The sequence below is a fragment of the Mauremys reevesii genome, linkage group 6 (genome assembly GCF_016161935.1).
Source record: "Mauremys reevesii isolate NIE-2019 linkage group 6, ASM1616193v1, whole genome shotgun sequence".
NCBI lineage: Eukaryota > Metazoa > Chordata > Testudines > Geoemydidae > Mauremys > Mauremys reevesii.
In genome coordinates this window covers 83,429,582-83,446,404 of record NC_052628.1, presented here as the reverse complement: position 1 = coordinate 83,446,404, position 16,823 = coordinate 83,429,582, and the positions used below count along the sequence as shown (strand labels likewise).

At 44.4% G+C, this 16,823-nt stretch overlaps 1 protein-coding gene across 1 annotated transcript in view; it reads left to right on the top strand.

Annotated features, from left to right (window-relative positions):
• The window catches only part of ERCC6L2 (ERCC excision repair 6 like 2), a 142,326-nt gene extending 129,047 nt beyond the window's left edge, over positions 1-13,279 (top strand). Inside the window, exon 22 of the mRNA XM_039544200.1 lies at positions 13,159-13,279. The gene's annotated coding sequence lies outside the window, so the exon portion shown is untranslated. The remainder of the gene's footprint in view (positions 1-13,158) is intronic.
• Positions 13,280-16,823: the final 3,544 nt, after the last annotated feature.

The window sequence follows — 16,823 nt, the reverse complement described above, 5'->3', positions numbered from 1 at the left end:
CTCAGCACTATAAGGCCCAGAACCATTTAAAAGTGGTATATAGGGCATGTATCGATAAGGGTCTTCCATCCCAATCAGCCTAATTTGTTTTCCTTCTTCCATAACCTGAGAGTCTCAGAACCATCACTTTCTCTGCTTTTCATTGTGGTTTACTTGCACATTATGTAGTATAAGTAGTTTAATAATTTAATCACAGTCAATGCTTTCTGAGCATTTGAACTAGTTGTGTTGTAGCCCTACCCATACTCATCTAACAAATGCTAAATTGTGTCTACACTGAAGTTAAAGGTGGTGTTCAGTCAATTTAACTTGTTAGTGCTAAATAGATTGCAAAATGTACCTTTTTTGTCTATGTATTCAGGACCTAAATTTAACTCCTCACTTTTGACATGGGACTTTACTTTGATCTCAAATTGGTGTAAATCAGGATTATCTCAATTGAAGTCACTGGAATTATATCACTGAAAAGCAGGGGTAAATGTGATGGGTATGAGGTCCATAATTTGATTTTTGAGTACACTCAAATGTTAAATTTAAGAAATGAGTCATATGGTATGAACCTTTGAGTGAAATGGAAATAAATTATTTGCACAAACTCTAGCCAAGCAAAAGTGTTGAGTTTCAATCAACTCTAATTTAGAGCTTAACTTTACTAAACAGTTAGCATTTATTTAAAAATCCCTGCCTAGGTCGGATCTATTGAAGATTGTTGACGTGGATTTATTTCAGACTGGTATCGGGAAAGGGGGAAAGAATACATTTTATGGAAAAGTTTAAAGGAGAAGTTCATGACAGGCAATATGTTATCCATTACATCTTGTAAATATGATTACTGCATTTACATTGGATCACATCAAAAGCCAAATGTTGTGTGACATACTCACCATCGTAAACTTTAAAGAACCCTTTTTTTAACGTAGCTATCCATCTCTGAAACTGGATGCCTGCTGTCAGTATTGATAGCAGCAGCTCTCTGATCTTAAGGACCCGGAGCAGAGGGCACAAATGCCAAACTGTCTGAGGTGTGGGTATTGTAATGAAGAAGCAGTGGTTCACTGTCACCTGCTCCAGTTATAGTTACATAGTTTGGCGCTTCTCTAGCTGTGCTGTTATGAAATCACTAAGGGTGTTTAACAGTCTGTGGGTTACAGTCTGTGTTTAACCACTGTATCCCTCTACCTTTTTTACAATCTTTCATGTCATCTTTTTTATGTATTTGTTTAATTTTTTACACCAAGTATGGATTTTTTTAAAAAAAAAATAAAGGCAGCAAAAAAACAAGTGTTTCTCAGTAATTACTGGGCAAGCCGGTCTGAACAAAGAAGAACCAACTGAATTTTCATTCAGAAGTCAGATAAATCTGAACCTAATCTATTTTTAATTTTTTCATTTTTGCATACCCCTATTGCAATACACTGTGTTCACATGGGCCTCTAGCTTTTTTGTAAGGAAAGACAGAGGCTTCAGGGTGTGTTGATAATGATGAAGTATACTTTATTTTTCACTCACCAGACACACACCCAATTTCCTGTTAAAGGTTCTGGTTAGTGTAGTCTAACAGATCACCTCCTTCTTATCTGGCATCTCCATTTATGAAGGTTTACAAACATGGCGTCCCATTCTGTATAATCTTTGGCTAACTTCTCTGTGGATGAATAGTCCTTTTGATCCACCCAGGATACCACATTATCCATCTAAGATAATCTTTTTCTGCATTGAGTTTTTCTGCCATCAACTTTCCCTTCCAATGCTCATAAACATCCATTGCTTCCTGAAACTCTGAAAATGTGCCCTGGAAATTGATTCTTTCTTTTCATAAGATCTTGATTAGTGTTAGCTGAGTTCCAATCATGTCCAATACTTTGTTATTGGTTACCTGTTCTAGCCATGTCTTCTATAATAGTGTCATTAAAGGATTGTAGTTTCTTTATTATCAATTGTTTGAATGTCTGTGTTTCACAGATGTAATTTCACACAGACCAAATGTAAGTTTTTAAGAGTCAGAATTCAGTCTTCAGCTTTATGTCCCTTCTCATCAGATATTGATTCTTCCAGATTGTCTTTCAGTCTTGCTATTCTGGTGCTGACTTCAGTATCTGATCTTCTATCTTCTGTAATGATGCTTCCTAAGTAGCAATAAAGAATCCTGTGGCACCTTATAGACTAACAGACGTTTTGCAGCATGAGCTTTCGTGGGTGAATGCCCACGTCGTCGGATGCAAGAGTGGAAATTTCCAGGGGCAGGTAAATATAAGCAAGCCAGAAGCAAGCTAGAGATAACGAGGTTAGATCAATCAGGGAGGATGAGGCCCTGTTCTAGCAGCTGAGGTGTGAAAACCAAGGGAGGAGAAACTGGTTCTGTAGTTGGCAAGCCATTCACAGTCTTTGTTTAATCCTAAACTGATGGTGTCAAATTTGCAAATGAACTGAAGCTCAGCAGTTTCTCTTAGAAGTCTGGTCCTAAAGTTTTTTTGCTGGAGGATGGCCACCTTAACATCTGCTATTGTGTGGCCAGGGAGGTTGAAGTGTTCTCCTACAGGTTTTTGTATATTGCCATTCCTAATATCTAATTTGTGTCCATTTATCCTTTTCCTTAGAGACTGTCCAGTTTGGCTTATGTACATAGCAGAAGGGCATTGCTGGCATATGATGGCATATATTACATTGGTGGATGTGCAGGTGATCCATCAACCTCATGAAGAAACTTGCACAAATACAGACAGATATCATCTTCCTTTCCAAATGCAAACGGATGGACATCACACCTAATGGACTAAAGGTAAAAAATCCACTGCTATCTACATACTACACAGACCACAGTGAGAGATTATGCCATACTCTATCAAAGAAACTGAGGAACCACCTGATCAGCATCCTATACAGCAAACAGGAAAACATCAAAAAAGAGCTCTCCAACCTGGAGACTCTCATCTATAACCAAACTTCCATACAAACGGACTTCACTAAAATAAGACAGGAGATCTACATTACTCACTTCACCTCTCTACAAAGGAAAAAGGACTGTAAGCTGTCTAAACTCCTACCTGCCACATGGGGCCACAACCGTGGTACCCCTAACCCACCCAGCAATATCGTCAATCTATCCAACCACACACTCAGCCCAGAAGAACAGTCTGTCCTATCTCGGGGACTCTCCTTCTGCCCTGCCACCCCCACCAACATGATACAATTCTGCGGCGATCTGGAAGCCTACTTTCGCCGTCTCCGACTCAAAGAATACTTTCAGGACAACCCTGAACAGCGCACTGATACACAGTTACCCTCCCACCAACAGCACAAAAAGAAGAACTCCACATGGACTCCTCCTGAGGGTCGAAATGACAATCTGGACCTATACATTGATTGCTTCCGCCGACATGCACAGGCAGAAATTGTGGAAAAACAACATTGCTTGCCTCACAACCTAAGTCGTGCAGAACGCAATGCCATCCATAGCCTCAGAAACCATCCTGACATTATAATCAAAGAGGCTGATAAAGGAGGTGCTGTTGTCATCATGAACAGGTCTGACTACCAAAAGGAGGCCGCCAGACAACTCTCCAATACCAAATTTTACAGGCTACTTCCCTCAGATCCCACTGAGGAATACACTAAGAAACTGCACCATCTACTCAGGACACTCCCTACACTAACACCAGAACAAATCAACATACCCTTAGAGCCCCGACCAGGGTTATTCTATCTACTACCCAAGATCCACAAACCCGGAAATCCTGGACGCCCCATCATCTCGGGCATTGGCACTCTCACTGAAGGACTGTCTGGATATGTAGACTCTCTGCTCAGACCCTATGCTACCAGCACTCCCAGCTATCTCCGTGACACTACTGATTTCCTGAGGAAACTACAATGCATTGGTGACCTTCCAGAAAACACCATCCTAGCCACCATGGATGTAGAGGCTCTCTACACAAACATCCCACACGCTGATGGAATACAAGCTGTCAGGAACAGTATCCCTGATGATGCCACAGCACAACTGGTTGCTGAGCTCTGTGCCTTTATCCTCACACACAACTATTTCAAATTTGATGACAATATATATCTCCAGATCAGTGGCACCGCTATGGGCACCCGCATGGCCCCACAATATGCCAATATTTTTATGGCCGACCTGGAACAACGCTTCCTCAGCTCCCGTCCACTCATACCCCTTCTCTACCTACGCTACATTGATGACATCTTCATCATCTGGACCCATGGGAAGGAGACTCTGGAAAAATTCCACCACGATTTCAACAGCTTCCACCCCTCCATCAACCTCAGCCTGGACCAATCTACACGGGAGGTCTACTTCCTAGACACCACGGTGCTAATAAGTGATGGTCACATTAACACCACCCTATACTGAAAACCTACCGACCGCTATGCCTACCTTCATGCCTCCAGCTTCCATCCCGGACACACCACAAGATCCATTGTCTACAGCCAAGCACTGAGGTACAACCGTATCTGCTCTAACCCCGCAGACAGAGACCAACACCTAGAAAATCTCCACCAAGCATTCTCAAAACTACAGTACCCGCATGAGGAAATAAGGAAACAGATCAACAGAGCCAGACGTGTACCCAGAAGCCTCCTACTGCAAGACAAACCCAAGAAAGAAACCAACAGGACTCCACTGGCCATCACATACAGTCCCCAGCTAAAGCCCCTCCAACGCATCATCAGGGATCTACAACCCATCCTGGACAATGATCCCATATTTTCACAGGCCTTGGGTGGCAGGCCAGTCCTCGCCCACAGACAACCTGCCAACCTGAAGCATATTCTCACCAGTAACTGCACACCACACCATAGTAACTCTAGCTCAGGAACCAATCCATGCAACAAACCTCGATGCCAACTCTGCCCACATATCTACACCAGCAACACCATCACAGGACCTAACCAGATCAGCCACACCATCACCGGTTCATTCACCTGCACATCCACCAATGTAATATATGCAATCATATGCCAGCAATGCCCTTCTGCTATGTACATCGGCCAAACTGGACAGTCTCTAAGGAAAAGGATAAATGGACACAAATCAGATATTAGGAATGGCAATATACAAAAACCTGTAGGAGAACACTTCAACCTCCCTGGCCACACAATAGCAGATGTTAAGGTGGCCATCTTCCAGCAAAAAAACTTTAGGACCAGACTTCTAAGAGAAACTGCTGAGCTTCAGTTCATTTGCAAATTTGACACCATCAGTTTAGGATTAAACAAAGACTGTGAATGGCTTGCCAACTACAGAACCAGTTTCTCCTCCCTTGGTTTTCACACCTCAACTGCTAGAACAGGGCCTCATCCTCCCTGATTGCTCTAACCTCGTTATCTCCAGCTTGCTTCTTGCTCGCTTATATTTACCTGCCCCTGGAAATTTCCACTCTTGCATCCGACGAAGTGGGTATTCACCCACGAAAGCTCATGCTGCAAAACATCTGTTAGTCTTTAAACTGCCACAGGATTCTTTGCTGCTTTTACAGAACCAGACTAACACAGCTACCTCTCTGATACTAAGTAGCAATAATTTCTCACATGCTGTACAACTGTCATTCAGTGGAATCTTGCATGTTTTCCCAGGATCCTTGCATCACACCATAGTTTTGTCCGCATTCCACTTTTGACCCTATTCTTTGCCATATGCATATATAATCTCCACTAACTTCATCAGAAATAGTACTAAATGGCATTTATAATGTTCTGGGGCAGATCCTGCTGTAGTGAGCTCCAGGCACAGTGAATCCAGTGCAGTGCAGTTCTGCTATGCATGGAAGTCAGGCTTTGTATTGTCTGAGCACATGGCCTGCTACTCTACAACAGCTTCCTAGGCAAACCCCCACAGAAGGGCTCATAGAGATGGAACAGAGACATGCAGTGGGACAGGAGCTGGGTTGGCACATGGAGCTCCTTACTTACAGGGGCGGCTCTAGAAAATAGGCTGCCCCAGGCAGCGCGGTGTGCTGCGCCGCCCTTCCTCGGTCCCGCGGCAGGTCCCCTCTTCCCGCGGCTCCGGTTGAGCTCCCGCGGCAGGTCCACCGGAGCCCCGGGACGAGCGGACCTGCCGCAGGCATGACTGCGGGAGCTCCACCGGAGCCGCGGGAACAGCGGACCTCCCGCGGGCACGGCTGCGGACGGTTCGCGGGTCCGGCGGCTCCGCTTGAACTGCCGCAGTCATGCCTGCGGGAGGTCCAGCCGAGCCGCGGGACGAGCGCCCCCTCCGCAGTCGTGCCTGCGGCAGGTCCGGTCATCCGCGGCTCCGGTGGACCTCCCGCAGGCATGACTGCGGCAGGTCCACCGGCCCAGCCTGCCGCCCCCTAGATTTGGCCGCCCTAGGCAACAGCTTGGTTTGCTGGTGCCTAGAGCCGCCCCTGCTTACTTAGCATCCCTGGAGCTAGGGTACAGACACAAAGAGGATAGGGCTGGTCAGGAATCAGAATTTCCATTCCACAGAAATTTCCAACATTTCATTTTGAATTGGAACAAAAAGACAATTTCAAAATTTCCCAGGAAACAGTTCAGAAAAACTTTGAATTGGAGCCATTGTTTTGATAGTGCTGAAATGTTTAGTTTCAATTTTTGTATTGATTAATTTTGTTTTATATTACAATATATTTACTATTTCAATATATTACATATACATAAAATATAATATATATTAATGTAATAATACAAAGTTTATGTAATATAAAGGTCAAAAGCAAATTACTCAAAATGATAGTCAAAGTAAGTTTTTTACTTTATGCCAAAGAAAACTTTATCAAAATTAACACATTCCCATAAATGCTTTAATATCAGCAAAACTATATTTGTTGACCTGTTCTGAATGGGGACTATAGCAATCTCCTTGTTACGGACGTGGCCCCAGAGCATCAATGCTGCCACTGTGGCATGGTCTGAGAGGAATATTCCTTTCCCACCACCCCACAAAACACTGCTGCACCAAGCCCACTTACTCAGCTTGGGGTCAGGATTTAGCATATCTCTACATCACAATCACAGTTCTAGCTTTGGTAGTGGAAATGCTGTACACCACAAGAAATGCTGTTTTCATGACATTTCTGGCTTAATTGAATTCTAATGAGTGAGCTATTCTCATAAAATTTCCATCTCATGTCTGCATACTCACAATTTTGGAGGTTTGAGGTAAGCCTCCAATGAGCGTGCAGAGTTCTGAGATCAGCAAGTTGGATATAAGGCAGATGGCTGAAAATAACTCTTGAGAAAGGCCAGAAGCAAAGTTGGTGGGAAGAGGGAGGCATTTTGAACAGCTATTGAAGGCGTTCAGAAGCAAATAGTCAACTCATTTCATAGCCTTGGAATTCTGTTGGAATTGTCACTATTTCTTGATAGCCAAATAGCAATAACTGAGGGGAAAAAAATACTGCCTTCCACCTTGTGGCTGGGAAAGAAATCTTTGCCTATCCCCTTTTACTTCCATTTGATGTCCTAGCCAGAGTGATCTGTGTCTTATTGACTTTTAGGCTGGATTGCTGTGAATCAAAGTACTTGAGAAAGACTGTTCCAAAAATTTCTAGCTGATCCAACGTGCAGCAGCCTTCGTCCAGAGCAACATTGGCTGCTTGACAGCCTCACCATCCCAGTGCTCCACACATGGGCGCCAACTTATATGGGCTCCTGGGGCTTTAGCCCCAGGAATATTCACAGACAGCAATATTTGGAGCTAGGTTTCTCCCCTGCTCTGCGCTGCTGGCAGCCTAGAGCCTTTTAAATCCCAGCCGCGGCCGGGAATCAGAGGGCTCTGGGCTGCCCGCTGCGGCGGGGAGCCCAGAGCCCTTTAAATCTCAGCCGCGGCCGGGAATCAGAGGGCTCTGGGCTGCCTGCAACCGCGGGGAGCCCAGAGCCTTTTAATTCCCGGCCGCAGCTGGGATTTAAAAGGCTCTGAGCTCCCCGCGGTTGCAGGCAGGGAGGCTCTGGGCTGCCCGCTTCAGGATTTAAAGGGCTCTGGGATCCCCGCGGCTGCCAGCAGCCCAGAGCCCTTTGAATCCCAGCCCCTGGCCGCTGATTGCCCCCTCCCCAGACTCCTGCCCCAACTGCCCCCCCAGGACCTCCACCCCCTATATAAGCACCACTGGTCCTTGTTCCCCGATTACCCCCTCCCGAGACCCCTGCCCCTAACTGCCCCTTAGGATCTCAGCCCCTATCTAAGCCTCCCTTCTCCTTGTCCCCAACTGCCCCCTCCTGAGACCCCACCCAACTTCCCCAGGACCGCACCCCCTACCTGTCCCCTGATAAACCTCCTGGACTCCCATGCCTATCCAATTGCTGCCTGTCCCCTGACTGCCCCTTCGAACCTCTGCCCCATCCAACCCCCCCTGCTCCTTGTCCCTTGACTGCCCCCCGGAACTCCCTACCTCTTCTCCAACCCCCAAACCGCTTACTGTGCCACTCAGACCAGCGTGTCTGGCTCTGTGCAGCTCCAGACAGTTGCTGCCATGCTCCCCCATGGAGCCCACAGCCCTCTCCCACCCCCAGCACCTGCCTTCTGGATTTGAACACCTCAAAATTCAGGAGTGCTCAAGCTCGGTTTGGGCAGCTTTTACTTCATTTCTCCCAAATCAGTTTCCCCTGCAAGGTACCAACTGAAGGTGTTGGAGAACAGAGAGATCGGGTGGCCTCCTAATGCCTGGAAAAGAGACAAAGGCCGGAGGAGGGAGTGTCAGTGCTTGTGCGGACTTCTGGGAAGTGCACGGTGTGGAAGGGGATGCTGTGATGCTTTGGAACAACTCCATACAAAGCCAGTCAGGACTCTGGGGGAGCCTCCTCTCTTGGAGCAGACTGTCTCCAGGGCAAGAAGCTTACACCTTCCTGGGTCTGACCTCAGAGCATTCAGCATGCCCTTCCACATCATGCACTTTCCACAGCGAGTCTGCCCAGGCTGGTCCTGGGGCAACCAGAGGGCCCTGCACCCCAACTCCGCAGTCAGATGTGACTCTCAGCCAGACAGTAAAACAGAAGGTTTATTAGATGACGGGAACACAGTTTAAACAGAGCTTGTTGGTACAGAAAACAGAACCCCTCTGTCAGGTCCATCTTGGGGGGTGGGGAGCCCAGAACCAAGTTCTGGGTCTCTCCCCATTTCCCCAGCCAGCTCCAAACTGACACTCCCTCCTCTGGCCTCTGTGTCTCTTCCGGACAAGGAGGCCACCTGATCTCTTTGTCCCCAACACCTTCAGTTGGCATCTTGCAGGGGAAACTGAGGCACCCACACAGTATTCAGAGAAAATATTAAGAACATTCCCACTTCATCACAACAGGTGCAACAAAATATAATACTGTATAATGAAGTAGGCAAGTGCTGCTTCTGACTTTCCACTTTTAATTGACCCTTGTAATCTTGTGGCACTGACGCGTTGTAGCTTCATTTTATATCGGCTTACAGGGCGGGAGTAGGGGGGCACCACCATTTTGGGCCCCACCAAAAATTATACAAACCTGCCGCCTATGGCTCCACATGCTATGCTGGTTCCCTGAGGAAAAAAAAACAAACAAAACAAAACAAAAAAAAACCACTGGGTAAGTTTTCAAGGTACTCATCCTCATCTTTAAAGCCATCCATGGCTCTGGATTAAGACTCTTTCCTTTGGACCTCTCTCAATGGTTACATTCCACAGGAGCAATGGTATCGTCAAACTCAAGGATCAAGCTTGTGAGAGTTGGGGACAGAACTTTCTTGGCAGCTAGCCCAATATTGTGGATCTTGTAAGAGGTGAGGATGACCACAGACCTCATCACCTTCAGAACAAAGTGCAAAACTCAGTTCTTTAGCCTTGCTACAGCAACTGGAATTTCAAGTAAGGAAAAGAAGATAAATGGAGAAAGAGAAGCTCTCTCACACACATTCCAGTAATTTTCTTGGTACAAGGGGAAAATTTAGCAAGGTTCTTGGTTTATTTAGTTTCGGTAAGTGGCTGGATACTATGGTGACAGGCTGGAGAAAGGAACCCAGACATATAGATATGAACAGAAACATTTACTACGCAATCAAAACTGAATAGAAGTTTGAAGAGATATTGGCAATTCTTCATCAATTCCAGTGTCAGTCACAGCCCTGTATTTGATATGCTCCCTACAGTCCTCCCAGTAGGACTGGTGGAAAGGTTTCTACTGAAATGTTTTTCAACAAAAAATTGGGTTTTCAATTAAATTACATTTTTGTGAACTCATACGCTCAGGGTGGCCCATTTACTCTAGGGCATGAGGACGCAATTCCTGTGTCTTTTCATGAGTACAAGTATAATAATAATTAAGGCTATGTTTTAGTCATGGGTATTTTTAGTAAAAGTCATGGACAGGTCGTGGGCAGTAAACAAAAATTCATGGCCCATCACCTGTCCATGACTTTTATTATATACCCCTGACTAAAACTTGTGGGGGCAGCTCAGTGGGGTGGTCCTGGGGGCATTGAGGGTGCTGGGGGGGGATTGTGGCCCAGGGGGCACTGCAGGTGCTAGTTAGGGAGGGTTGGCAGGGCTGTGGCAGGTTCCCTATTCCTACCCGGATCCTGGGAAGCGGTGACCACCAGCTCCTAGCTCCATGTGCTGCCTCCACTCCACCCCAAGCCCCAGTTCTGCAGCTCCCATTAGCTGGGAACTGCAAGCAATGGGAGCTGTGGGGGCAGTGCCTGTGGGTGGAGGCAGCACATGGAGCTACGAGCTGAGAGAGGGAGAGTTCCTGTTGTCCTTCCAGGGAGCCTCCCCGCCCCCAGGTAAGCATCCCAATCACCAGACCTGAGCCCATCTCACACCCAAATTCCTGCTGCTGCAAGGCAGGGGAGTCCGAGACTGCTCCAGCAGCAGCCCATGTGACTGGCCCAGGGACTGCCCAAGCTGCTCAGGCAGCTCCTGGGCCAGGCACATGGGTTGCTGCAGAAGTCACGCAGGTCATGGAAAGTCATGGAACATGTGACTTCCATGACAAACATGGGAGCCTTAATTAAAATCTATTAACAATCAAAACATAAACAAGCAAAAGCAACAAAGCTCAGTAGGTGGAATTATGGATAAGCAACAACATAATTCATGTAAATGAAGCTGGCCAAAGCTGGATTTTCCCCCCCTTCTCTACAATTTGAGCAAAGAATTCCAGCTCTAAGTCTCCTGGCCTTGGGGCTTATATTTAGAATAATCTCCCTGTCTTCACCTACAGAGAGACCCTTTTATATCCCTCCTTAAAACCCATCACTTCAAGCAATGCCCACTCCCTTCTTATCATTAATAATCATTCCTCTTAACACCATTCCTTTCCTGAACAGTGGTCCTGCATCACATCTTCTGTTTAGTACATCTTATTTAGACTTCAAGACAGGTAAAATATCTTTGTTTATAAATGCCATGTCAATGTATAGTGCTGTATGATTTTACGAATGTAAGCGCAGGACTGTGAGGGGGCATCTGCCCCACATTGGCCTGAAAGAGGTTAATGAAGCCCTAGGGAGGCTGTGTGAATAGGTGCAGGGCTGTGAGGAGCAGCCAATCGGCCTGGCAGCCCCATATAAGAGCTGTAGGGCCGAGCAGGGTCAGTTGGTCCCTGCAGCTCAAGGAGGGAGGACTGGCTGCCTTGCAGGTGGTAGATAGCTAGCATCCTGGACAGAGCATCCTGGACAGAGTCCCCTCCCCTGGGCAGGAACAGGGGAGTGAGAGAAAGAGCTCCTGGCTGGCTGCCAAGACTGGCTTCCTGAAGCCCTGAGGTAAGGATGAAGAAGGTGCTGGGGCTGTGGGGAAGTAGCCCAGGAAAATGTACTGAGAAGTTGGAGGGGACACAGCATGTGGGTGTCATCTACAGGGTCCCTGGGCCAGGACCCAAAATAGGCCAGACCCAGGTTCCCTCCAGCCACTCGCCCCTGAGGAAGTGGATGGACAGTTGAACTGCAGTACTGGTACCCAGAAGGAGGGAGCACAGAGTGTGGCACGGATGGAGGGCTGTGTCACAAAGAGGACGCTGTAGTCCTTGGAGTGACGTGGGTCTGAGAGAAGAAGTGACAGCAGCCAAGACACCACCTGGAGATGGCATACCAACCTGCAGAGTTGATCCCCAAGATGACCAGCAGGAGGTGCTAGCATGGTAAGTGGAACCCCATCACAAGGACATATTTGAAATTGTCTTTCCAAGTCATAAATACAGTACTTATGACCATGTGCTTGAACATTTCATTTTAACATGTTTTTTCTCAAATGTTTATTTCCAAGATGTTGAAATATTGGAACAGTTTTGGGAAACCCCAGATCCTCTCTTTTTGCTTCTTTAGGCAGTATTGAGGGACCAATGACCTCTCTACTGGCAGAAAAGGTATATTTTACCATACTCAGTGGGGTATACTGTATTCTGTGCCACCATGGAAGAGCGAACAATGACAATTGCAACTAACAATGGCTTCAGAAAGGGCTAACAATGACCCTTCAAAAGCAGTTGTGAACTGATATACGTAGGTATTATTTTGATACAGCAATGAATGAGTATGAATGTTCATCTCAAGAAAATATTTGAGCACAGCTGTTGGTCTCTTGTCCCATATGGTTGTTTTTAAGCATGGCTTAAACTTGAAGCAGTTTCCATTTATAAAAATTCTTTAGCAAAATCCTCTTTTCAATAATTATATTCATGTGTGTCTTTGCTTCTGATATTTTTCTAATTAGTTAATATCTTGAAAATAGTTCCCTTGTCTCCTTGCTCCGTTGTATGCACATTTTATACTCCACAGCTCTGAAATCCTCTTAACTGGTGCAAGAGTGTGGAAAGGTTAGGTTACCTTGTTTTATTCCAGAGAATCTTAACTTACATTATTATGACAGTGTGTAACATGTCACATGCCAGATGTGCTGTCTCTTCATTACATACTCAAACATATCCTCATATTTTTAATGTACTCACTGAAAGAGCTTCCTGCTATGTTTGTCCCTGCGAGGCTGTTCTAAACTCATAGATCAAAATGGCCAGATAATTAGTTAATGTATCACTTATGCAGCAAAAAAAAGAAAATATTCCATTAAACATGAGAGTGTGTTCAGGTGGTAACATTCTCATTTCTGGGACACCTGGTTATTGGGGTCAAATTCCACATTAGGACTTGGGATCTACCTATACTGATGTTGAAGCACAGTTCCATACAGTATTTTTCCTTTTAAGGTGACATCCTAGGGTGGAACATGAAACAGATGTCCTTTCCAGCAACTGCTCAGGTAGAAGTGAAAATCGCATGTGCCTTCTTAAGAAGATTAGTGCACCCCAGCAATGCACCAAAATCAAATGTCATTTATTAAATGACCCACAGAGCAATCCTATGTATTTTGATGATGTTTCTATGAATAAATGTAAGCTTGTTTTTCCACGTTGGCCCTATTATTGTCAGAGAGAGAGGGCTTAATTTTGATTTGATTTACACTAGGGGACTTTAAGAGGAGCTACTCTTACTTTATATCAGTGTAACTATGATCAGAACTGGGCCCATTATGTTACTGGGGAATAAGGAACTCTGAACATACACTGACACACAATTGTGAAATAGGCACAAGACCTGAATTCTTTATCCCCCTTGAAAATGTGATCTATCCACTGAACTAGAGAATAGACATTGCTTTTTCCTGTGTATCTTTTATAGATCTTCTGTGACAATATAATACACCCAAGTAACAACAGTAACACTCCCCTATCAGCTCCTCCTAATCTTTAATCACATGCATCCGACGAGGTGGGTATTCACCCACAAAAGCTCATGCTCCAATACGTCTGTTAGTCTATAAGGTGCCACAGGACTCTCTGCTGCTTTTACAGATCCAGACTAACACGGCTACCCCTCTGATCCTAATCTTTAGATACCCCATACTGCATTGAGATTCTGACAACACACACAAACACTTAAAATAACTTTTGTCTTTTACAAATGTAAAGTATATAAAAAAAAATCTACAGCTGCAAGGCAGCTACTGGAGTTTATTACATTTCCAAACCATTTTCTAGTTTTCTTTTCTTTTTCCACTATATCAGTTTGAAATCCGTTACTGAAACAGATGCACTTTGAGATACCATTTTTCACAACTTTTTGATTCCTATACTTCGTGTCACCTATACAGCAAATACAGGTCACAGTAATGAGCCCTAGAGTAACAAGTGCTTCCTGAGAGATACTGAGCAGATCTGAGAAGACATCAACAAGAGCTGAAGGTGCACACTACATCACAGAAGCAATAAGCGTCATCCAAGTTTAGGCCCAATATCCTCAGTATTTAATGAAAAACTGCTGTAATTATTACTATAGATGGCTACAAAGAATGTAAATTAAAAGAGGAAATTATAGTACTACCAACCATAGGCATTAAGAAATCATGGGTCAAGCTTCAAAAAACCATGAGACTGGCTTAAAAGCGGGGGCGGGGGGGTTAAAAAACATCATAAATGTTGGGTTCTTTCTATTTGACTTCTGGTGTCACTGTGTGAGCCTTTCAGGTCACATTTTTAAACTTTTCTCCACAATCATGTGGAGCTTTTTAATGAAAATTGAGATTCTCATGAAATGTCATGATTCCAGGAACTGCGGCCTCAAGAAAGACACCAAATATCATGAAACTCCCAATAAAATCATGAGAATGGCAACACTGAAATTACAAAGCAGCTTCTTTAAATACCTAAAAATGCTTCAAAATCTCCATTGATATGAACTGGCCAGTTCTGTGACCTCTGATCCTGCCACTTTAGGCATGTTCCAAAGCCTGTGGAAAAACAATGGAATGACTGCAATGGCTTCAGATCAGGCCTTGAATGAGGATTTACAGAGAGAACTCAGTAATATATATCCTGGACTATTTTAAAAAATAATAATATAAAAAAAAAGGTAGGGTGAAGGCACATGAGGCCTTACAATTCTGGATTCCTGAGTTCAAGTAAAAAGAGGTTGATCTTACACCACACACTAATATTTTGGTGTACATCACAAATACTAAAACACAGTTAGGCACACTAGCAGTTTCTAGCCCAGGGAAATCAGATGCCTACAACCCCACTTGATTGTGCTCTTTTTTTTCGCCACATGGCCTTGGGGAAGCCAAACTAATGGGCAGCTCTGGGCAGGTCCTCTCTAGCTGGCTGGGTTTGCAAAGCAGTTTGACTTTATTTTGAGTGCATTCTGAATTCCACGAACCCAAATCTCAGTAAACCACTGAGGAGATAATCAACCTTTGAATTACAGAGCAGTTCAGTTAACCATGGTTTTAGTGTCTATAACCAGTTCTGTCAACTTTCTAGATACGCTAGTTGTGCTGAACAGATCTCAAAGAAAATTTATTTTTCAGCATGTCCTGTGAACTCTGGCTTGTGATTAGTGTGACCAGAAGTCCCTATTTGATAGGGACAGTCCTGATTTTGGGGTCTTTTTCTTATATAGGCTCCTATTACCCCCACCCCATCCCGATTTTTCACATTTGCTGTCTGGTCACCCTACTTGTGATCTAACTTGCAGCTATTGATCACACTTTCCTCACACCTGTCCTAGCTGATTTCAACAGTCAGTACTAATGGATATTAATAAAATCTTATATTCTTGCATCTTTTGTATGACTCTCTCCTTTCTGCATTTTTGCATGTACAATTACACTAATTACCTAGCAAATTAGGCAGCTGAATGTAAAAAGGATATTTAGGTGCTAGATAGAGACCAATTTTCACTTTCAAGAGTGGTAACTTCATGCATAAACGTGGTTATGCATGTATGTATATATTTTAATGTCCGGACTTCCTTATTTTAAAATTTGAACATTTTTTTTTTAAAATACACATTAATTAGAACTGATAGAATAGGGGATAGATTTTTTCCCCCTTCCTATCTATTCAGATTCCAACTGAGTTTCTGTCTGAGAGTGTCTTGTAATCCTTTTGCATTTTGCTTTCTGCAAACACTGAATGCTCAAGCTTAGCTACAGCAAATACTTAGGAAAAACTTTTATTCAATGTTTGAATATTCACTGAAAAAAATGCAGTTTGTAAAATTTGCATTTCAAAATTCATACTAACCAATACAGCATGAATTACGAATTTTATATTTGAATTCTCAGTTACACTGTGTATTCCCCTTGGAAAAGCACTAAAGCACTGTATGCCACAGCTACAACCTGAGGGATCTTGTAAGAGCATCCTCATATTGCAGACAGGTTTAACAGCTGGCAGACACACTCCCTCAGAAAGGGATAGAATCACCAGCTCTGAAAGGTGCTTCTCCAAACAAACATTATCACTTCAGTCTTGTCTGGGATGGGCCTCAATCAGTTAGTCAACATTGAAGACCCAGTCGCATTCAGGCTCTCAACTGCAGCAGCCAGTCATGTGAGAAGGAGACAGAGAGTATGATCTGACTACTGAAGGTACCATAACCTATGTCTCTTCACTAACCATCCTAACAGCTTTGCATTTGTGCAACACAGAGTTCCATGGGTGGTCCGCTACTCTGTCAGCAGCTCTTGTGAGGCCTGATGTACTCACTATACCCAACACGTTGTTGTTATGATATGATATATACTCAAAGCTGGTATGTAAAATATCATTGGAAAACTAATAACTCACTAATCATTAATATTCCTGTGGGATGCGTATACAATGTGAGTGCAAAGAATTATAGACATGCTAGAATCATGCTCTTAAAAGCAAACAATGCATAAGCCCTGCCGGCCCTAGACAATGGAATGTGTACTTGGTCATCAGGCAGAAACAATGAAGGTGCATTTACATGAGAGGTAAACAGAGCCATCAAGCTAACAAGGGGAGGAGGTAATGACTCAACTATCACTAGCAAATGCCACCGATGA